Raw genomic sequence first — 6000 nt, forward strand, 5'->3', positions numbered from 1 at the left:
CATGTGGATAGAAAACTATCCCTGATGTATTACCAAGTCCTATTTGATTGAGGCATGTATATAGGTCTCTGTGTAAACATGTACTTTGTAATAGGAGCTGAGATTTCAGACCAGGAGATAGCTGACTTGTGGTTTCTGGGCAGTGGTAGGACAGCACCTTTCTTCTCTGCTTCATCATGGAACCTGTGCCCATATGTGCCATCCTGGAGTAGCTGGATTCCCAAAAGAGAAGGAAGTGGATCCAGCCAGAGGTATATCCTTTCCTGTCGCACTCATCTTCAGTGGTTCCTGGACAAGGCCTGAGCTTGGCATCCAGGAGTAACAAGAAGGGTAGGGAGTAGACCTGCACCTGGAGGGCTACAAGGCCTCCCAGCCACCACCCTCCCGTGGACCTGTGCCTGGACCAATGACCTGTCCTTTCCTCATGACCCTGGACCAGACAAACTATGGGTGAATGAGGGCATCAGAAAACACTGTACAAAAGTAGACCTTAGCTGGCCACCAGTAACTCATGCCCTGAAATCCTAGCTACTCAGGAGGCTGAGATCCAAGGATCACAGTTCAAAGTTAGCCTTGGCAGACAAATCCAAGAGACCCTTATCTCTAACTAGCCAGCAAAAAGCCAGAAGTTGAAAAGGCTCAAGTGGTAGAGCACTAGCCTTGAGCAAAATAGCCAAATGAGTGCTCAAGGTTCTGAGTTTAAGCCCCAGTATTGGGGCTTATTTTGCGCTGGCATACACACACACACACACACACACACACACACACACACACACACACACACACACACACACAGACCTTGAAAGCCAGGGTAGTCTCTTCCTCCCCTCCCTCACAGTCTCTTCCAGTAGCACACTAGGTATAGGCTTTACTGGGGCTAAAGGCGAGCTGGAGATGAGAGATATTGGGCCCCTGAGACAGCAAACAATAGTCTACCTCCTGAGTGAGGAGTGTGTCAGGAATGGCACAGGCCACTGCATTTATCAGCTCCAAACTTCACCATGCTCTCATGGGGTTCTTATTATTATGCTCATTTTTACAGGCAGTGAAATTGGGGTACAGAATAGTTACTCATATGCCATCACGAAGCAACAGAGCTGAGATTGCACTGCAGGCCAGTCTCTTTCCCTAGCCCTGTGAATGTTGCTGGGGTGCAGCATTGACAAACAGGCTAGTTCTCAAAGCTGAGAAGAGTGAGCCTGGTCTTGGGAGGGTTGGCCATACACCAAAGGTTCCCTTTGAGAAGAAGTTGATCTCCTTCTGATACCCCCCCCCCTAGAGATTCCTGCCCTGACAAGACCTGATCCAGGGCCTCCCTGACAGTCAAAGCGAGAGCGGCAGCTATTCATTGTGGGAAGTTTCACCTGTGAGTGAGATTGCTTGATTATCAAGAGGGGAAAATGTGCAGCAAGAGAGATGGGGCTGAGATTCCAGAGTCTTCCTTGGCACTCCTCAAGGGCAGGGACTAATCCTCTAGCAAAATGGGTTTAATTAACACTGGGGACTCTCACAAGGAGCAAAGTGGTAGTTTTGTGAGAACATTTGCAAAGTCACACATAAACAAGGGCAAATGAGCACAGGGTAGCTTTGGATCTGAGTGCCGCGGAGGGGACGCGGAGGAAGCCGTGGTAAGAGTTGGGTGGGGTCTGTTGGAGAAGGCTTCTGGAAGCAGAGGAGGGTGGAAAGGGTTAGGGAGAACCAGGCTTTCCCCAGCACGGGGGCTGCAAGGGGAGGGGCAGACAGGTGGTATCACGATAGCATCCATTTTTTGTAGTTTTTTTTTTTTTTTTTGGAAGCTGCCAGTCCCTAGGGGCCCATCCTAGAAGCCTGTCTCTGTGACCTGCTACCCTGGGCATTTGCCCTTTGTTTTTTTGGCTTTTTGGGTGGGGTGGGGCTTGCCCATCCACTTGCTTGCCCAGTCCACTTCGGTACCTCTTGAGATATAGCTGTCCTTTCTAAGGATTTTTTTTTTGAGATGTGAGCCATCCAGTGTCTTCTCTGTAGGATGTCGTGAGAAAGAAAGTGGAGGGGGGCAGGGTGGAGAGAAACTTCCCTGAGGCAGGGCTGAGGGAAGGGCTCAAGGATGCTCATATAGCCCATGGCCTCCTCCCCAGGGGTTGGAGGGTTCCCCCCAGTGGCCCATCTCTGTGCTAGGCTGCTTCCAGCACTTTAGCCTGAGTACGTGAACATCTGGGTAGGATTCCTCCCAGGTGGGGGTCGAGGTGGCTCTCAGCACTACAGCTGGGGAGTTTGAAGGGGGCAGGAGAGGTAGACAGAGCCCCCACCCCGTGGCCTATGGGAGAGGTGGACCATAAGGCAGTTCCGAGCTGGAAGGGGCAGGGCATGGGCAGAGATTACCTATGGGCAGAGCTCCCAGGCGGCTGAGGCCTTTGCTTGAGGAAGGAAGCCCCTGACAGTTTAACATTGGATTTAGAGGGTTAATAGGAGAATCATTTGGCAGGGGGGAGGGGGTGGTAGGAATATCTGGGAATTGCTTAGCAAAGGTCAAGATGCAGAAGTCTGGTGTGGAACTTTGAGGCTGGGGTTGACTCCTGGTTTGTCATACCTTTAGGACGCCCCATAACTGGGGCAGAGGCACCTATTTGGAGATTTGTAGTCATTTTATAACTGGCATTTATGTACATGCTTGCAGAAACCTCAGGAATGACAGCCTTTGCCCATCCATCATCTGCCCAACATCTGTCAGTGCCCGAACACAGAGGCATCTGTCCAGGGTCTGCAGGGAGACACAGAAGGAGATGGGAAAGAAGCATGAACTCTCTGTCTCATCCATCATCTCCGCAGAGGGTTCAGCCATGAGGCCATGGGCAGCACCAAGGGGCTGGGAGAGGGGCACAGGTGTGTCTGGGCCATTGCTACGGGTCATGGGTTTAGGTCAGAGGACCGCCATACCTGAACCCCTGGGGATGGTTCTGTGGCTGGATCTCAGCAGCTTTCCCGCCTTCCTGTCCCCTGGGTCCATGCCCAGGCCCTGTTGTCAGCACCAGCTCTCTGAGCCAGGGCTTGGCAGATGCAACCATGAGATCATGGGGCGGGGTAAGTTGGCAGGTCCCCGATCTCCCTGGAGCCGTGGCAGGTGCATGTCACAGCCCTGGGCCCGGCGCCTCTGTAATCTCCCTCCTGGCGGCCCTGTCTTCTTGCAGGAGGTGTCTCTTCCAACCAGCCAACTCAGCTTCCTCCTCCTCCTCTTCTTCCTCAGTCCCCAAACTCCAGTTAAGATGGCATAAAGCCTTGAGATTAGACTCCAAGAAGAACTTGAAAAACAGATGGTGATAAAGGGAAGGGGATGGTGGTTAACATCAAGGATGTGTATTAATAAGCACAACACTTGTCATTGGGGATTTAACACTTTCTCTGCTGTGTGCTTAGGGTTCTGCAAGCCATTCTTAGGTAGTCTTTGCACTGGCCTCGGAGGACACAGAAGCTCAGCCAGCCTTTTACAGACAGGGCATGGAAGGGCTGGTATCACACTTGAGCTGCTGGCTCAGGGAGAAATCTTGGGATTCCAAAAAGCTGGTGACTCCTGAGCTCTGGGGCTGTAGAGATAGGTCTCTAGAGCTCCAGCAGAGTAGTGTTTATGCTGGGCACTGGTGGCTCACACCTGCAATTCTCACTACTCAGGAGGCTGAGATCTGAGGATCACAGTTTGAAGCCAGCCCAGGCAGGAAAGACTGCACAACTCTTATTTCCCATTAGGCAGCAAAAAGCTGGAAGTGAAGCTGTGGCTCAGGTGGTAGAATGGAAGACTTGATAGAAAAGCTAAATGCAAGAGTTTAGGCCCTGAGTTCAAACCCTAGTACTCACACAGAAGCACATGTATGTGCACATGTGTGTCCGTGGACATGTATGAGCATGTGTGTGCACACACAGGGCAGTGTTCATATTGCAGAAGGCGTCAGGAGCCACGTGGAGCAGATGGTCCTATTTCTGCCTGATACACCTCCTCTTGGGGTTGAAAGGAAATCGTCACATCAGAACTATACCAAGAGAAAGCAAGGTGAGATAGCAAGTCATTCTGATTTCCATAGCTACGTGGCATTATTGGAGATGGAGGACCTAGTTCCTGCAGAGACCGCAGCTAAATACATAGTCTGTGTGTCCAGACACACCTATCTGCTTTCTGCTCCTGCTGACTCTAAGCTGTCCACAGTGTCTGTATTTTACCTTGGCAGGCCTTTGAGGGATGATTGTCCTCTTTGCTGATGGTCTGGTTTGCATTCATATTCAGGTACAGTGATGTCTTGATTGAGGACCATTTTTCAACTCTTTTCCAGTTGATCAGACTATTTTTTTCTGTTTTTAAAGCCCCTACCTAACTTCCCCCTAGGCAGTTTCCCCTGCATTTTCTTTACGAACCCCACTTCCTTCTCCTTTGCCTGAGGATAGGTTTTAGCTGATGGCACCTGCATTTCCTTCTGTCCCTGGAAGCTCACATCCCACCCTGACTCATTCGCCATCATGTTCCAGCTTCCACAAACTGGACGGGGCATGGCGAGCCCACACAAGACCACGGTGTCAGAAAAGCACAGAGGGGAGGGATGCATGACTGGATCTAATCTCCAGATTCCTTGTGCGACTCGTCTCCTGTTGACTTTGGGCTCCTGTCTGCCCCTGGTGATTCAACCTGTCCCCTTTGCCAGGGGTCTGGTATTAGAGTTCTAATGAGAGTTCTAGGAGATCAGAATCAAGAGAGATCCCAGAGACCAACCACCCAGGCTCATCTGCTCCTCACTGACAGACAAGGCATCAAGAGAAGGAAGGACCTTGCCCAAGGTCACATAGGTCAGCAGGTCCAAGGGGACACAGCTCTTCCTGTGGTGTCCCATTATCTCTCTAATTTTGGCAAGCCCCTCTTCCCCTCCCTCTTTGTGCTCATATTTTTCCCATGCTTCCCCTTCTCAAGTTCACTAGGCAGACCTGGCCCATTTTCTACATCCCAGTTGCCTTTGTCTATTCTGGAACCTGCTAGATTTCTCTCCTTTGCACTATTAGCAGCCTGCCCTATTAATTCCCATTCCCTAATTGTCTGTAACACAAATTAACGCTTTATTATTTGATGCGTTAATGACTGGGGTTCTAATCAAGCTCAATTGCTTCCCAGCTGTGTGACCTTGGGCTAGTTACTTAACATTCTTAACCCTCTGTTTTCTTATCTGCGAAATGGGGCAGGCCGTGGCATCTTGGGGAACAGCACTGGGCAAGGATCAGAGAAGTCAACTTGGGAAAGGCAAGGCTAATACCTAGGGTGTGGTGGGTGTCAGTGGGAGGGGATCTCAGCTGGGAGGGGTTATGTGGTTGGCAGTGGGGGCTTTTGGGGGGAAGAGAAATAACAACTCCCCACCTAGGGTTTGAGGGGCAACCATGACGTGGGAAAGAAAGACCATGGGCTTTGGAAACGGAGGAACTGGATTTTAATTCCAACTCTAGCAAGCTGTGTGATAATGCACAAAGGGCTGGAGCTCTCAGAGTCTCTATTTTCAGTATGTAGAATAAAGATCAACCCTATTCCCAGAGGTACAGCAAGGATTAAAGGCAGAACATCTATCAGATGCTTGGCGTGGAGTCTTAACATTGAATAATGTTGAAGGAGACCCAGCCAGCAACACAGTTGGGGGTTTCATCCCCCAATGGTGACTGCCAACCAGTGTCTGGGCCTGGCTTTGTGCTTTTGTCTTCTCAGCCCTGGGTGTCAGGCTCTCTCCTCATTTCCCAATCTGGAAGTTTCCCAAGGGCAGGGCTCATTAGACTCTTGCTACTGTTGAGAAGAGGTGATGTCATCCCTTGGGCCCTCTGAATGGCTCTGTAGAAGCCCCAGGGATCAGCAAGCAGGTGGAGGTATATCAGGCCCTCTTGGCCACCCATTGTCCTGGTACTGTCCTAGGAGATAGGGGACCCAGGGACCTTGGCATGAACATACTCTCCCCTGAGCTCTGTAGCCAGCTGTCATAGAGATAATCCTTGGGGCCATGACCTAAGGTG

The sequence above is a fragment of the Dipodomys merriami genome, unplaced genomic scaffold (genome assembly GCF_024711535.1).
Source record: "Dipodomys merriami isolate MVZ:Mamm:240054 unplaced genomic scaffold, mDipMer1.0.p SCAF_10, whole genome shotgun sequence".
NCBI classification, from domain to species: domain Eukaryota; kingdom Metazoa; phylum Chordata; class Mammalia; order Rodentia; family Heteromyidae; genus Dipodomys; species Dipodomys merriami.